Genomic DNA, 18,000 nt, shown 5'->3' on the forward strand with positions numbered 1-18,000 from the left:
TCAATCATCTATCTGAGAAATGCCACCTATGATTATTTTCTCTTTCCCTACCATAGGTAAAACAATATATAATTCATACAACAAACAGATTATAGTTCTAGTAGACAACCTGCCTTTCACCTGAATTTTTTTTGAACATTTTAGAGGTCGTAAACTTTCTTGAAAATCTGATGAATACTAATGGGCTGTCTCCCAGAAAAAGAAACATGCTTACATACTTGTACAGTTTTGCATGTGGTTTAGCTGGGGATCTAAGGATTCTCTGAAGTCCACCAGAGGCCCTGTTAAGGACCTTGTGGAAGCCAGAGCCCAGCTCTCCTATGTAAACACCCTGTGTCCCAGTAGTAGCACGTGGCTGGGTACGTGTGAACTGAAACCCTCCCCACCATATTCAGACTCCTAAGACTGGCAGGCCAACTCACCCCCTCGCCCACTGTCAACTGGTCCCACCCGTCCTCCTACACTATCTTCCCTCCTGTGACGGGGCTGGCTGGCCTGTGTCCCTCTCCTTGGCTGTCACCTCACCTTTGTCCCACTGCTTCCCCACCCGCATATCTACATCTGACCTGCGGTGCAATTATGGAATGACCTCTGACTGATCAGAGCAGGGCCCAGGGAGGATGTGGAGCTCGAGCAGAGAGAAGAGAGGCCCAGTTTTCAAGGCAGAGAAACCACGAAAAGCACGGAAACGTGAGCTCCTAGTGCAGCGGGTGAAGTCAGAGCTGGCAGGGAGATTGGAACAGAGAGAGAATGGTGTTCCAAGCTTGATTTTTCCCTCCTGTCTGATTGGAGACTGAAGAACTCAGCAGTGGCAAAACGCCCTGGCCCATGAACAAGAACTCCCTGGGTTCTGGTCTTAGTTCTGGCATTGACTAGGTGTGTAGCTCTGGGCAGGTCACAGGTTGCTTCAACAATCCAGCCTCCATTTCCTTATCTTTAGAGTGAGGAGACTGAAATGCTGGCAGCGCTGTGGTGAGATGGACTCTCTTGAACAGTGCAGGTGTCAGCCTAAGTGGAAAATGCAATTTAATGCTATATGTTAGGCACCATGAATATGTTCATACCCCCTTTCATCCTTCTAAGAATCTCACCTAAGACAGTCATTCAAAATATGAGGGCAATATGTCTAAGGATGTTCATCCTAATGTTAGCTATAATATGGAAAGGGCCCCAGTGTCCCAGAGTAGAGGAGTGGTTAAGTATGTCATGCTCTGTCCACTGGTGGCATTTTATGCAGCCATTAAAAGTGATCAGTGTGGTGAACATGCTTCAGATGCAATCCAGCAGTTGAAAAGCTCCTCCTGCTCCCATCCTCCAGCCACAACACACCTGAAGGAGGGCACTGATTCTCAACCAGGGTTCCACTAACCAGCAAGGCCAAACCAATCAGTTACCAATTGTCACCGCTTCTTCCACGTCAGCAGCATGCATCCTTAGAGATCTGTGAAAAATGCAGATTTGGAGTTCAGATTCTGACTCAGTGGCTCTGAACTGGGGCCCAGGAGTCTGCATTGTAAGCATCTGCCCAGGAGATTCTAGCAGAGGATTCGAAATCCACATACTGAGAAATGCCACCATGCTTCAGTCCTTGCACAGCATGTCCTTAGATGGCACAATCCAGGCTCTTGCACCTCTTCTTTTCATCAGTGAGATGTAAAGCCTTTATCCGGGACTTCAAATTTGCATTTGTCCTAGAACTTACTGCTAGGTAAATCTGCTAACTGCGAGACAGAGAGCTACTTATGCTCTGCTTTGAGATTCCCTGAAACAGCATCTACAGCGTCCGACAAGGCCATAGTCTGTTTTACCCCATTAGCTTAACAGATCCTACCTTCTGCCTTGCTTTGGTTTCTCCTAGTGTATTTTTTTCTTTTTCGAGATGGAGTCTCGCTCTGTCTCCCAGGCTAGAGTGCAGTGGCTGATCTCAACTCACTGCAACCTCCGCCTCCTGGGTTCAGGCGATTCTCTTAACTCAGCCTCCTGAGTAGCTGGGATTACAGGTGCATGCCACCACACCCAGCTAATTTTTGTGGTTTTAGTAGTATAAAACCTACTAATTTTAGGTTTTGCCACGTTGGCCAGGCTGGTCATGAACTCCTGACCTAAGGTGATCTGCCCACCTCAGCCTCTCAAAGTGCTGGGATTACAGGCATGAGCCACTGCGCCCGGCTTCTACTGCATTTGAAATCCAAAAATACTCTGAGCCACCTTATGCAGTTCCCCAGGATTTAAAGTGACTTTTACAGGCAGTAAATGTGACCTGAGTTCAGATCCTGGCTCTGAGGGGCCATTCTATGAAAAGAGAATAATATACTGACTTCATGGAACTGTTGGTGACAGTTAAAAGAAATTATGCATGCAGGCCAGGCACCATGGCTCACGCCTGTAATCCCAGCACTTTGGGAGGCTGAGGCGGGTGGATCACAAGGTCAGGAGTTTGAGACCAACCTGACCAACCTGGTGAAACCTCATCTCTACTAAAAATATAAAAATTACTCAGGCGTGGTGGCGCGTGCCCTAATCCCAGCTACTCAGGAGACTGAGGCAAGAGAATCACTTGAACCCAGAAGGTGGAGGTTGTAGTGAGCCGAGATTACACCATTGCATTCCAGCCTAGGCAACAGAGTGAGACTCCTTCTCAAAAAAAAATAAAAAAAAGAAGAAGAAATAATGCATGTAAAGTTCTTAGCACAATGCTTGCCACCATTATGATTATTTTGTTATCATTGTTTTGATCATTGTTTTGATCTATGTAGGGGCCATTTAGTTCTGTCCTGTTCCCCTATCCATCATACAAGCCTAACCTTGGCCTATTGGCAAGACAGATGGTTCTTGTCTCACTGGCCTTGCAGTGGGATGAAGGTCATTGTTCTGACCTACTACCCTGGCGGTTTGTCTTGGCCTCACATTGCTAGATGGGGAAGAGCTGTGGATTGGCTCAGCCGTACTCACTGTCTCCTGGCAGTGGCACACTGACTAGCACTAGGGGTGAGGCTAATCTCTGCCTCAGTATACTGCAGCCAGCTAGAGAAGATGCTTTCCTGGAGGGTGTCAGAGCCCTGTTTGGTGTTGAAATAACACCGAAACTGCTGTGCTCACCCCTTCCCCATCTAGCAGTCAGCCACCCAGCCCAGCTTCTGAACCCTCTACTCACTGTGGCTCCTCACACATTACACCCACATGAGCATACATGCATACAGATGAGCATGTGCACGTGCACGCACACACATGCACACACACATGTGCACGCACACACACACACCTGCGCACACACATACACATGCGCGCACACACAGGTGCACGCTCACACACGCTGACACACACACACACGCATGCACACACACATAGACCTGCCCTCATCTTCCCCATCCCTGTTACTACCCTTCCTCCTCCTAGTTAAATACCTAGCAAAGGGGAAAGTGGGCACTAACAGAATGTGTTAGCTGGCAGGATCTAATCTAATTTATAGGTGGATAAGAAAACCTCATAGCCAATGAACAGGACAGGAATCTGATAACCCACAAGAGTGTGCTATAGTTTTCTGTCAAAATTTCTATAAAATTTCTCTTCATAGCCACTCCTCTTTTGGTTCAAAGATAATCAAAGTAAGATTCTTGTTCTTTATAAAATAAGGCTGGTCTCATTACCTTTGGCCTGATTACTTACATAAGTGCAGCAAGAATGGTAATTGATCCCATAGGCCTTTTTAAATTTGCTTTGCTGGAACTTTTCATAAGGAATCTCAGATTGTACCTTTGAAAGCTATGAAGGCAAGGCAAGAACTCATCACCAGATTTTGCCTGTAGCACCTACAGATTTTGGGTAAATCTTCTCTTCCTGAAGTTCCCAAAATACCCTAAGCCTCCTGGGCCTGGCAGGAAGTGACCTTCTTTACTCATCTGTAATGCTGAGGACACTGTAAGTCAGGTACCAGGCTGGCTTTCCCTAGAAGGTATTGTAAGCACTGGGTCCGTCAAGTCCACTTCAGTTCCTTAAGACTGTCTGGTCATATCTAATGCATCAGTTTCAAATATGACATTCCAGTCAACGCCTTGGTTATATAACCAGTATTTCCCATCATGTCCTTTTAGAAGGAGGACAGATTCTTATTGAACTTGTGCAAATAAATATATTCCATGAAGATGAGAACATTTGATAAGAATTACTGGCCAGGTGTAATGGCTCACGCCTATAATCCCCACACTTTGGGAGCCTGAGGCAGGCATATCACCTGAGGTCAGGAGTTCGAGACCAGCCTGGCCAGCATGGTGAAACCTCATCTCTACTAAAAAATGCAAAAAAAAAAAAAAAAAAAAAAAAAAAGTTAGCTGTGGTGGCAGGTGCCTGTAATCCCAGCTACTCAGGAGGCTGAGGCAGGAGAATGACTTGAACCCAGGAGGTGGAGGTTGCAGTATGCTGAGATCACACCATTGCACTCCAGCCTGGGTGACAGAGCAAAACTTTGTCCCTCCAACTCCCCACCCCTGCTCAAAAAAAGAATTTTGAATTCTGGAGGGGTTAGGCAGGGAGAAAAAGAAATGCTTCATTTCTGTTTTAAAAAAGCATCATTGGCCAGGCACGGCAGCTCATGCCTGTAACACCAGCACTTTGGGAGGCCAAGGTGAGCGGATCACCTGAGGTCAGGAGTTTGAGACCAGCCTGGCCAACATGGTGAAACCCCGTCTCTACTAATAATACAACAATTAGCCAGGTGTGGTGGCGTGCCTGTAATCCCAGCTACTCCAAAGGGTGAGGCAGGAGAATGGCTTGCACCCGGGAGGCAGAGGTTGTAGTGAGCCGAGATTGCACCACTGCACTCCAGCCTGGGTGACAGAGTGAGATTCCCTCTCAAAAAAAAAAAAAAAAAAAAAAAAATATATATATATATATATATGTATATATGTGTGTGTATATATATATACATGTATGTGTGTGTGAGTGTGTGTGTGTGTATATATAATGTAAACTGTTGTGAGTTCACAGATAGCTTAAGAGAAAAGGAAAAGAGGTTCCTGAAAGCTGGCAATCATATTCAAGCAAAAACAATAGTTATCCTTCATCCGTTCATTCAGTCCCATGTAATTAACTCTTGCTCTGCTTCATCTTGGGTCAGCAGTTTTAAGAACCTGTCAACCAGAAGTTTGGAAATCTGGATTAAGTTCAGTGGTATAGTTTAAAAATTACCGAAGCAGGGCTGGGTGCAGTAGCTCATGCGTGTAATCCCAGCACTCCGAAAGGCCGGGGCAGGCAGATCACTTCAGGTCAGGAGTTCAAGACCAGCCTGGCCAACATGATGAAACCCTTTTTCTACAAAAAACACAAAAATTAGCCAGACATGGTGGCATATGCCTGTAATCCTATATACTTGGGATGCTGAGGCACGAGAATCACTTGAACCCAGGAGGCGGAGGTTGCAATGAGCCAAGATGGCACCACTGCACTCCAGCCTGGGTGACAGAGTGAGACTCTGTCTCAAAAAGAATAAATTAATAAAAATAAAAAATAAACAAAAATAAAAATTACTGAAGCAACCCCATCAAAAGCCTGTACCCTAGACTATCTGGCATAGTCCCTGATTATTGAAGACAAAGTACTCTGGCCTGTAGTTGGTGGAAAACACTTTCAGAGAACAATCAGAATAAAACAGAAAGTATCAGTGGATGACAAGAGACTTAAAATGGCCATAGTTAATCTGATGAGAGTGTGTTTGACAAGGAAATTTGGTGATTTCTGTGGCACATGGTGTTTTAAACAATAACAGAAATTATGACTGATAACATTATGCCAGGACATATCAACAGCAAGTGTACTGAAAATTTTCTTGGAAGTTTATACAATTTCTGAAATATTTATACAAATAACATTTAACATTAACATAAGCCTAATTTTTTTTAATATCTCTTTTTACAAGGTGAAAGAAAAATTTTTTTGAGATTTCCCAGAGGCCTTCTGGAAAATCTAAAAATCAGTTCTAGATCAAGATTTTATTTAGAATGTGAGGTAGGCAATTGCAAATTGTCTGTCATATGCCAGGATTATCTAGCAGACTAGCAAATTTTATGAATATATCATTTTACATTTTTTATAGGTATGTGTTGTATCATAGTACAGTTCTTCAGGTGGCAAAAATAAGTTTATTAACATACCCAAAAACAGATAGCCTCTCTGTACTAGATAAAAATAAGTAGCCAAAAGTATATAAACTTAAACTTATGCTTAGTAATTAATGTTTCAGTAGTTTATTTAGAAATGGTCTAGTAATTAATATCTATTGCTTAATTTAGCATAGGTCTCATGTTGCAAATTACAAAAAATTTTGGGAACAATTTTTAGTCAGATATTATGAAACATAATTATTATTGAAATGTCCATTTATAAAACTTCTATCCCACTTAAATTAATACACATGTTCTTGACACATATGCTTGAATTTTTTATCAAAATTTCACAATACACTAGACAAAGCTAGCCATCATCTCAAGTTATTTCCCTCTTCTATTTTTACAACACATGCATTTTAGGCAAGTATCTAAACAAAAAAATCACAAAAGCAAAAAACCTAGGAAAAAGTTAAATACAAAATGTATAATCGTATTATACTCAATGTTGATAACTCAAAAGATATGGCTGATTTTATGAAACCAGCAATATTAAATTATTCTCACTTTCCAATGGTTTACCTACATCACATGAACTTGAAAAACATTTGGATTAGTTTCTATATTTCTGAGATCTTAAGGTATATTTAAGCCAATTTGAATAGAGGTCTCATAAAATATTTTATATATTAATTTGGTAATACTATCCAGAGGTAGAAAAATATCACATATACATACATACATGCACACATAAACATACAGATAGACACAAATAGAGACCATCTATTTCACCTTTTATTCTGAAATTTTAGCCATGAGTTACGTAAACAGAGTAATACAAAGCTCACTGGTCTATATCTATATCATCATTGGCTCTTGTTATTGCCCCACTTCCTCTTTTTATCTGAATTGCGTTTTGACAGATGGGATAAGTTAAGGTTGCCTGCTCAATAAGACAGCTAAAGCTTTTTACCAATATTTGTGGAGGAGACTTTTAAGATTTTCTTTTGCCCTGATATGTAGTTGCTTAGCAGGGATTCCCTGAGTCCCTTGAGACCCGCAATCAGGACAGGGGTCTAAAGTTCAAATGACTGCAGGGAGTTGAGGGGCTGAAGTGTCAATGGTGAGCAGAGAGATGGCAAAGGGGACATGCTGAAGGGCCCAGAGAGCTGAAGGGAAGATGAGGGTGGTAAGAGGAGGAGAAAGGATTGAAAGCAATGGGAAGGGATGAGCCTTTGAGGGGCCAGTTGTAAGTCATTGAAGTTCTAGGTTATCCAGTAAATTATGCCAATAAGAAAGGAAGCAGACAGTTTTTGCCATTATTGTGGGACGTATAGTCAGCAGGGCTTCCAGAAGACGGTTTCCAGTCCACTGAGAAGTTCCCACGTTATTAACTAATGACTTCTCCCCAACAAAGATGCCTGGGACTCCAACGCAGTCTCAGTTTGCCTGAGTCTCTAACCCAGATTCTAAAGTAGAGGCCTACCCGAAGAACCAGGAATGCCCCCTCTCAAGGGTCAGGGAATGAATCTCTACTGAAAAGAGCCAAGAAGATGTCCATCCAGGAAGATTCTTTCTCACATAAGTACCTTTCAACCTAAGAAACCTGGGACTGTAACCCAGCCTCAGAGAGCACAGTCAGAATCTTAAGAATGAAAATGTGTCCTTCAGTGGACTATCGTCTGGAGCACTGGATTTCCTCAGGAGTAGAACTCACCCATGGACTGCCCAATCCCTCAATCGGGAGTGAAGACAAAGGCTTCAAGGACACACACTTGGAGTCCTGAGTGAGAGGTCAGGGGTGCAGTGATAAATCTGAGGCTGTCCAAGTCACAGCAACATAACTATTAAAGAAAAAAATTGGCCTGGTGTGGTGGCTCACACCTGTCATCCCAGTATTTTGGGAGGCTGAGGCAGACAGATGACTTGAGCTCAGGAATTTGCGACCAACCTGGGTAACATAACAAAACCCTGTCTCTACAACAAAATACAAAAATTAGCCAGGCATGGTGGCATGCACCTATAGTCCCAGCTACTTGGGAGGCTGAGGTCAGAGGATTACTTGAGCCTGGGAGGTTGACGCTGCAGAGAGCCCTGTTTGTGCCACTGCACTCCAGCCTGGGTGACAAAGTGAGACCCTGTCTAAAAAAAAAAAAAAAAAAGAGAGAGAGGAAAAGTTTTGTTTATGTAGTTGTTAAGATGGTAAAAAATTTCTTTTCTTTTTTTTCTTTTTTTTTTTTTTGAAAAGGTGTCTCGCTCTGTCGCCCAGGCTGGAGTGCAGTGGCACAGTCTTGGCTCACTGCAACCCCCGCCTCCCAGCTTCAAGCGATTCTTCTGCCTCAGCCTCCCAAGTAGCTGGGATTACAGGCAGGCGCCACCATGTCCTGCTAATTTTCGTATTTTTGGTAAAGACGGGGCTTTCACCATGTTGGCCAGGCTGGTCTCCAACTCCTGACCTAAAGTGATCCGCCTACCTCAGCCTCCCAAAGTGCTAAGATTACAGGCGTGAGCCACCGCTCCTGGCCTAAAGACTATTCAGAACTATTGCATAGGGGTACCCCCGCTTGTCCTTGTGATATTCAGAGTTGAGCCGGACTGCAATAGGGGAGAGGGATGCGGGTTCAACACCAAATACAAAGACAAGTACGGATTTATAGTCAAGATGCAGAGGGTGGTGAGTGGATGGAAAATTACCAAGAGGAGACATCAAAGGTAAAGGGATCCTCGCTGAACTGACTTAACAGGATTCTTGCAGAAGGCAGGCCAGCAGGTCAAGATGATTAGATATCAAGGGATGGGGGATTCTTGCTAACCTGACTTAGCAGCATTTTTGTTAAAACTGGACTAGGCCGGCCAAAGACAGGGCCCAAGGACAAGAGGGGCTCAGAGAAACCTGTCTAAGGTTTATTGAAGGAGAGAGTCTTTGTGAGCTCTTTGGAGCTGACAAAGGGATTGTGGGTCATGGTGACAGTTTGCAGCTAATGTAGCCAGACCTCAGCTCTTGGGGCTGCCTAGACCCTCAGGGATCCTGGCTTACACACAGTAAGTGCTAATTTAATATAAAATGAATTAGTTGTTTGTCCTAGGGTAAGGTTCTTAGTGCATTTTTTTTTCTTAGTTTTCTGTGCATAAATATTTTCTTAAAAACAGAAAGTGTCTTTAGAAGCACAGAATTAAATCTCTCCTGCTTTGGAGGTAAGTGCCAGTGACCCTGCTGGAGGAAGGGAGCACTCTCCTGGGAGGCAGGTGGCCAAGGTTCCACTGCAGCAGCTCTACCTGTGCCCCCAGTGTGACCTCGGGCAAGTCGCCTCCCCACCCTCAGCCCCACTTCCTCACTGTGTATGGGAGCTATAATGCTGCTTCTGGCCCCTGAGGGTGGGAAGCAAATGAGGTGAGAGGCTGCTGTAGATGGAAAAGTGGTTTGCCTAAGGATGGGGCTAAATGATCTGGACTCACCCACCTGAGTTCATGGTAGATGTTTATCTGTTTATTATCTTTCCCCTTCTAGAAGAAGGTCAGCTCCATAAGGGTGGAGACCATGTGGATTGTTCACCACTTTATAGCCAAAGCCTGGAGTAGCGTGGGGCACAGAATAGGTAGTACATGCCTGTGAAGGGAAGGGAGAGAGGAGTGAAAGGAAGAGGAAGGGAGAAGGAAGGTGAATAGGAAGGAAGAGTCAAGAAGGGAGAGAGGGAGGAGTGGAGGAAGGAGGGAGGGAGGAAGGAAGATAAGAGGGAATCTGCCTCCCCTAGCTAGTGGTGCCACCCCCTTTCCTGCCACTATCCCACCTTGACCAAATTCTGACCAAGCCCTCCTCCTCTGGGATCCATGGTGACAGGCCCAGCCACCCCCCACTCCTCCCCACAAGCCAGGCTTACCTGAAGCTCCTGCCTGGCACCCTCCCCTCCTCCCACAGTGGGTGCCTGATGGTGTTACCTGATACAGTCTGGGAGGAGGGCGAGGCCCTGGCAGCCCTGGGGCCCTCAGGCTGTGAGCAGAGGGCTGGGACCCTGCACAGCCTACTGTGCAGCCAGCCAGGCTCGGAGCCCTGCCCTGCACCCCAGCCTGGCAGGGTACTTTCCCGCAGAGAGAACAACCCAGCACCTGTGCTTGGCCCACACCCCCTCCTCGGAGGTTCCCCAGGGCCTCGGACAAGCACTGGCTGGTCTCCGAGTGCTCCTAAATGGGAGGCAGGCTCTGCCAGCACCCAGTCCTCCCTCTGGGGCCACAGCTCCTTGCCCTTCCTTACCTTGCAGCCCCTGCAGGACAGGGCAGCCAAAGGCCAGTAAGGCCAAAGGACTCCGTTTCTCTGCATCATCATTATGTTCTGGAAGAAGTGGAGGAGTTTGATGGGGTTTGGCAAATGGCTGATAGGTTCCAAATGGCTGGGTCGCCCCCCTAAAACACAGTAGCAGAAATGTATGTAGCCTTGGCAACTAACAGATTTGGGTAAACTCAGTGACCATATAAAGGGCTGTTAAAGTGTAGCTTAGCTTCAGTTCGTGGCTCCCTGTCTGTTCTCGATGCTAAACAGCAATGTATTGTTATTTCAAATTGCCATTTAATACATTTCAATAAAATCTGATCTGTGGATGAAAGTGATAGAGCCATGCCATTACAATCCACAGGTGCTAATATACAAACAGTGGACTTCAGAACGGTGAGGTCGTAGCCTGTGATTGGACAGGAAGCCAGAGGGGCCACAAAGGAAAATGCTTGGTATGTCCCTCCTCCCTTGAACTGGTTGCATTTTCTTTCAGTTTTTCTCAAAATTCAATTAAACATTTGTTGAGCATCCAAGAAATACAAGGAGGAATGACAGGTGGAGCCTGTTAAATACAGTGTGAAATCTTCACTCCAGCAAAAGAAAGACTGACCCACTGCCCATGCCACCATGATGCCATAAATATTAGCCTATTATTTTCCCCGCTGATTCACAAATTTTCTCTACAATGGAAGAATTTCATCAAGACAAGATCCAGTCCTTCTGTTTCCCAGATCTAGGATTCTCTCAATAAACACCTGTTCCACACATACCTGCCTGGGGCCAATGACATACCAGACACGATACAGTAAGAAAAGATGCATGGGTCCTTGCCCTCAAGTAGCCTACATTCTAGTGGGAGGGACCGTCAAATAATAAAATCAATGCAAGCATGAATCCTTTGATCAAGGGTCTGAGCTAGATAATGGGCTACAAGATCCTAATTTATCTGTGGTCAGGAAAGCCCTCTCTGAAGAGGTGACATTCCTGCAAGACCCAAAGTTGGGGGAGCATTTCAGCCTGGGAAATTTGCATAAGCCAAGTCCCACAGCAGGAAGGAGAAGGAAGGAGGGGTGCCTGTCTGTGATTGAAGTATGGGGTGCGGGGAGTTTGGCGAGAGAAGGGCCTTGCGGGCTATGGTGAGTAGTATAAAGTGCATGTAAGTACCCTATGACAGGACCAGATACCTGTTTTAAGTGGATTGCTTTGGCAGTCGTGTGGCTTTGGGCTGAAGGAGCAGGACAGGAATGGGGCAGAGAGACCACTTAGGAGGTGCCCGCAGAAGTCAAGGTGAGAGGGGATAGAGGCTCGGCCAAGGGCGGCAGTGGCAGAGGTGGCAGGAAGAGGGTAGGTTCGAGCTCTATTTTAGAGACAGACTCGCTGGTGGATGGTTTGGCTGGGGGCGGGGGTGGGGGCCAGGAAGGAGAGGGAGGCAGCAAGGGTGGCGCTGAGTTTCTGGCTTGAGTACCACTCATCCTGTGTCTGCACATCCTGTAGGATGACTTGCTTCAGCACTCTACCAAAGGCCAACCTCCATCTCAGCCTCATTCTGCCTAACAATACCCTCGGGTTCAGGAAGAGTCATTACTCTGCTTGTTCAGAAGGAGAAACTGAGGCATGCATCAGCAAACCACACTGCCCCTTAGGAAACCAATTGTATGAACCAGACAAAGAGCCAGAGCTTGAACCCCAGGGTTGCCTTGGGTCACCAGAATCACAAAGATGGAGTGTGATGTCCAGTTTTATCATATGTCAGGCAGTGGGACCTTAAACAAGTTGTGAAACCTCTCTGAGCCCCAGTTTCCTTATCAGTAAGATGGAGGAAATAACAAGATCTACCTCACCGTGTGGTTGCAAGGAGTAAGGGCAGAGGCCCTCATCAATATTAGTATTACTCTCTGCAGATCACAGAGCTCATACATGTGTCTGCCTCTTTATGCACATGTGTGCAGACACTCTGTATCTGTGTGTGCTTGTGGGCACAAAGCTGTTGTGTGCCTACATCACAACCCCAGCCGATGACTAGGCCCTGCTGAGGTTTCAAGTTAAGACAGTAGCATGTTTGCTTATGTGCTTCTGTTTAGCCTTCTGAGCCACGCTTGGTGGTTGAAGTAGGAGCTTTCATCCTCACTGGAACACGAGTGAGTTGAGTTTGGAGCCAGCTGTGAAAGTCGGGGCAGCCTTGCCCTGTGAAGCCAGCGGGCTTCCACGTGCTCTGGCTGACCTGAACTGGGAAGGCGGGGAGCCAGAGGTAGGGGCTGAGAAGGGCTAGGGCTGGAGGAAGGGAGCTGAGGAAGAGGAGAAGGAGGAGGCCAAAGAGGGCCTAGGAAGGAACCCGGACCCAAAAGGAAATGCACACTCAGATCTGGAGTCTGGTGCACCCAGAGCCCCTTCTGTGGGTGGCTTTGGGAGCCTCCCCCAGCCCCCTCTCCCCACCCACTTCACTGAGACTGCTTTATGTTCCTGTTCCCAGGAGGCAGCTGGCACCGAGGGAGGCTGGAGCTGGTGGGGCGGCGCTCCCCACTTTGTGCCCAGAGCCATTCCAAAGGGTGTGTCCCAGCAGGGCACACACACACAGTGATTAGGGGGAGGGAGGAGTGGCATTCACTGTCCACTGCAGGACCCAGCCGGTGGGCTGGACAGCAGCCAGCTCTCCCCAGGCTCTTGGCTGCAATATCATTGGCCCTGGCCCCACCCATAGCCTACCCAGACACTCCTTCCAGTCCAGGGTCTGGAGCCCTGGCTAGGAGGAGCCGCCTAGGGGTAGGCTGGGCTGGGCACCTCAACTCTGCACACCCCTCCCTACAGCTTCCCTCCCACATCCCGCTCCAGCTGGATTTGAAAAGGTGCTCCCATCCTTCCTCCTCTCCAAATCAGGCCCTGCCCTGTACTCTTTCCTTTCAGCCGGAAGCTGTACCCATAAACTGGCTCTACCCCATAGACCCCCTCCTGTCGTCGTAACCACTGAGAGAACCCTCTGAGCCAGGCCAGCTGCTGGCTTTCCTCCGTGACTCCCCCCTCTTGCCTCCACTTCCCCACCTGACATGCCCTCCTCTCCTGCTCCCTGCAGCACCATCTTCCAGGCCAGACAGCCTCACTCCTCCTGGAGCCCGGTCCCTGTGAGCCTGCCTTACTAACTGCTCTGCAAAAGCACTGCCCTGTTCCTTATGCACCCACGGGGTGGTGGATGCACCTTGCCCCACTGTCCAGTCCGCCTGTGCTTTATCTGCTCCACAAGATGAGAGGCTCCAAGGTTGGCACTGCACTGCACCCACCCCACCTCCACCCAGGCCATTGAGGCAAACCCTTTATGGGCACTCAGCAAACACTTCTGGATTCATACTGATTCCATCCAGGTCATGTGTTGGCACCTTTACCTCCTGGGTCTGGGAGTGGAGTGTGGAGTTACGCTTCATTGGATATTTAACTAGTGCCTTTGTGGACAAAGGGATTTGACTTCTCAGTCTTTGGCTTGGGTGTTCCGGGAGTACCTGGTTTTTGATAAAAAGCTATGGAGTCATCCAATCTTGGAAACTGTCCACCTGCTCTGATGAAGCACCCCCGCTTCTTCCCTTCAGCACCCAATTCCCTGACCTAGCAGCCTCTTCCCACCACATCCTGGCCGCCCAGCCTCTCTCTCCCCTGGCGCAGCAGTCCACAGCCCTCTTTCCACAGCATGGAGAGTCTGACAGATGCATTCTAGTCCATTGTGGCGACGCCTACTCCCCTGCCTGCAGCGGTGGTTATTCACAGTTTTACAGGGAACCACAGAGACAGACCTGACCCTTCCTGCCTTCCTGAAGCAAGTTTGCCTGCCTCTCTGGGGCAGGCTTCCTGCAGGGCATATCCCGAGAAGGAATGAATCTGTAACATTGGAATTTCAGGCAAGGGGCACCTGTTGGAGGAGATAGTTTTGTCTGTACCATCTTTCTGGGATTCTGCAAATCACAACCTCATCCCTGGACCTTCATGGCCAATGTACCTTTGAGATTTACTTCTGGTTTCAGGATGCTTTAAGGCTCATGGCCTGCCCAGGAAGAGTGGCAGAGGCCACGGAAGGCCAAGCACCTCATTGGACTCCTTTGTTTTGTGCTTGTTTTCCATGACACGGGGGGAAGATGATCAACAGGAAAGATTCGCTCCCCTGGCTCTCCCCCCATTTCTGAGAACAGTCAGCAGAGGTATCAAGGCGTTAGTGGTTATTTCCTCCAGGTGACCAGTCAGTTCCAGGGTAAAAGAGGCCTGACAGCACCCAGCTGGCCAGAGCCTCCCAGGTGGCAGTTTTCAAGAAGGCTTGAAGGGAAGGTTTGTGTGAGGTTTGAAGGAAAGGCCTGGGAGAGGGTGTTTGGCCACACCTCTGTGATTGGTGGCTGGCCCACCCAGTGTGGGCTGCTGGAACCTCCGGTTGGCATTTCTGAGTCAGCCTGCGTGATATGTGTTTGTTTGAGGGGAAGGGGTGTCTGTGGGTCCTACCCACAAGGTCTCATGACCCCCAGCGGAGGAGGGAGCTGCAGTTCTGTGGTTACTTCCTGCACTCCCTCTTTTTTTGTTACTTAAAGGATTGCTGTGCAGTGTTTGATTTGGTTAAGTTACACTCACGACCCTGTAAGGAGAAAACATATAATTCTAGTAATTTTATTGGGCTTAGGTTTCAGGCAAATGGAAATAAAATTGCCTCTAAAAAGACAGACACGCTGAATTGAATAAAACAATAATAATAAAAAGCCTCCCTTGCTTTGAGATAAGTGGTAAGTCATTTTATGAAGTACTAGAGAAAGGGGGGGGAACCCACAAAAAACAAAACGGAGGAACCCGGGAGAAAAGAGGGGAAAAGAAAATCAAGAAAAGCTCCTCCACCGCCCTTGCCTTTATTTCTGCTTTACCTTTTCCAAAGAGCTTAATTTGGTGTCATAAAGTGAAGCGTAAAGCGCGAGTGGTGAGATCGTCCTGTCCTGCGCTTGACAGTACAGGTGGACCAAAGGGGCTCCCGGCCAAATACTTCTGGTTGGAGGGAGGGGAGGGAGTGCTCGCTCAAAACCACTCCTGGAATGGCTTAACTCGCCCAGCACGAATCAATGACAACCTCCCGCCGGCTGCAGCAGGCTCCCCCGAGCAGCGCGGCCGCGTGGATTCCCAGCCTGGGACCCTGGCGGCGCTCAGGACACTGCCCGGGCACCAGCGCGGCGTCCCCCGGGCGGCCAGGTGGGTCTGCGTCGAACTCGGACTGCCTCGAGGCTGGGATTGGGGCTCTGGGGAGCCCAGCGGCCGGGCCGTGGGGAGGGGGTGGGGAGGAAGCCCTTCCGGGCGGCCGGGAGAGCTCGGGCGCTGCGGGCATTCTCGCTACACGCTGCGGGGACCCTGTGGCCGGGTGGCCGCGGGGCGGCTCCGGCTGGCGCGGGTGGCGGCGTCCGCAAGGCGTGCAAACCCCCGCCTCGCCGGAGCTCCTGCGGGGCGTGGGGCTGCGCACCTCCCCCGAAATAGGAGAGAGGATCTGGAACTCTGCAGAGAGCAACTCTTGCCGTTGCCCCATTACCGCTGGCCCACGCCAGCGGGCTCCTTTGGGGCGAGGGGCCAGCGGAAGGAACGTAAGGGCACTCCGAGAGGGAGTTGCGGGTGTACACTGGTAGTTTAAATTGTCTCCCCCAAGAATGCTTGGTTCTCCCGAGCGTCAGATGAAAAACTTGGGGGCGAGTGGGAGGGGGGACAAAAGCCATGGCAATTTGGCTAAAGTCGAGGTCCGGCGATACGAGTGGAAATTAAAGGAGCGACTGGCAGAAGTCCAGCTCGGTGAGGGGCGGGAGTCCCGTCAGGTCCCTGGGCTTGAATCGCGGGCTGAACTGGGTGGGTGGGGGGTCCTTCCCTGAGCGCCAACCTGGGGGTGAGTGGATGGGGAGCACTCCCACCCGAGCAGGCGAGTCGAGCTGGAAGGCAAGTCTTCCAGCTCCGGAGGCGGCCCGGTGTGGGTGGCGCCTAAGTACTGACCCCGTGCGTCCCTACTCCCGCGGGCGCCCGGGCCCGCGTCACCCTCTGGAGCGCCTGAGTTCCTGCAGGCGGGCGCAGCCGCCGCAGGGCTGGCCTGGGAAGAACGATGGAGAGAGCTTCCCCCCATCCCAGCACCCACAGCCCCCGCCGCCCACCCTGCGCGTAGCATGGAGCGTCGTCGGGTGCACCACTCCGTGCTCTGTGGTGAGGGCTCCGGGGTCGTTCCTTTCTGTTCCTGGCTTCCGTTGTCCCGGCTGTGTGCTGACAGGCAGGTAGGCAGCGGGTGGCTGCCTTCTTTCTTTTAATAGCTGGTACCCAGCTCCACGCAGAAGGAAGCCCCACTCCAGCGACTTACTGGTCGGCTAGTGGTAGACCACTTCCAGTTCTTCTAAATGCGGAATTTTGAAAATGGAAAGGAAGTGATTGAAACAAGCGGGCAGTTTCTCCAGATGAGATGAAGATTTTTTGGAAGGGGGAGGGGCGCGCTGGCTTGGAGGTGGTAAAGGCTCTGCCAGGTTCAAGTTTCAGCTCCACTCCCTCTGTCCCCCTTCTTTCACCCAGTTAAATCCTCTCTGGGCTTAGAAAGGCTCAGGAACCCCCACTGGGTGAAACTCTAGGAAAGGAAAGTAGCCCCCAGTGCCGTCCTCCCCCTTAAGGCACAACCTGAGCTGCATAGACAAAGAACCCACTCTCCCAAAAAAGACTCATATTAGGTCACATCAGATATGAATCATTAGCCCCACTTTGCAGATAGGGAAACTGAGGCTCAAATGGATTAAGTACATTGTCCAGGTAGTAGCAGAGGCAGGATTCAAAGCCACTCATTGTACCCCACATGTTTTAGAATCTTACACTTTAATTGGGAGACAGGAATCACCCTGGTATACTTATAGTACAACAGAAAATAGTATGTGTTACATTTAATATTAACTTTTTTTGAATGTCATTGTCTTTCCAAACAATCAGTCATTTATTCAACACTGTTGTATTGTTTACTGTATGTGTCCAGGTACCATGCTAAGTGCTGGGCATACATCAGTAAGTGAAATCAGACCGGATCTCTGGCCTCTGTCAATGGGAATAGTAGTAGTAATAGTGCAACCCTCAAAGGGTTGGATGAAGTGAGATGGAGCCCAGGAAGGAGCCTGGGAAGCATTGCTGCTGAGAAGCAGCAGCAGGAGGCCTGGATGTAGAGGAGGAGAGGGAGAAGGAAGGAGAGGAAGGAGCAGGGAAGTTAAAATAACTGGAGTCTCCATGCTGCAGTTACCAGGACTTGTCCCTGGTTCAAGGGAATGCAGTGGAGTGCATACAACACAGTCAGCCTCTGCCCCAAGTACCCAGGAAGCCGTTTGAGCCCCTGCTGTTCAGATTATTCATTTAGGGTTTACAGTTGCGGGTTTCAAAGAGTCTGCACTTTTGCCACCTGCCAGCTGGAGATGACAAGAAGCAGCTCAAACAGTTTATGAGAGGACTGGCATCTCTTTGGATCAGTGCTGGCCAGACTGAGAACTGTCCCAGGGCGTCATCCTCCTGATGCATCTGCCCACTTCCTGGTGGCCAGGATGGCATTTTCATAGGACTCGAATTCAGCTTCAAGCACCTGCCCTTAACCTTGGGGAGGGAAGCTTGCCCACATTCACAGGACTTGTTGGTAGC

General features: G+C 48.7%; 1 protein-coding gene across 10 annotated transcripts in view; it reads left to right on the forward strand.

The window, feature by feature from the left end:
* Positions 1-18,000, forward strand: part of LOC105489374 (zinc finger and BTB domain containing 7C) — a 383,672-nt gene that overhangs the window by 259,219 nt on the left and 106,453 nt on the right. The window contains exon 1 of one of the 10 annotated variants that reach the window (XM_011754129.3): positions 11,795-15,564. The exons of 8 other annotated variants lie outside the window; for them this stretch is intronic. The gene's annotated coding sequence lies outside the window, so the exon portion shown is untranslated. Of the gene's footprint in view, positions 1-11,794; positions 15,565-15,778; positions 15,948-18,000 lie in introns of those variants that run through there. One more of the 10 variants, XM_011754130.3, reaches the window with a different exon arrangement.

This window comes from Macaca nemestrina, chromosome 19, assembly GCF_043159975.1.
Source record: "Macaca nemestrina isolate mMacNem1 chromosome 19, mMacNem.hap1, whole genome shotgun sequence".
NCBI lineage: Eukaryota > Metazoa > Chordata > Mammalia > Primates > Cercopithecidae > Macaca > Macaca nemestrina.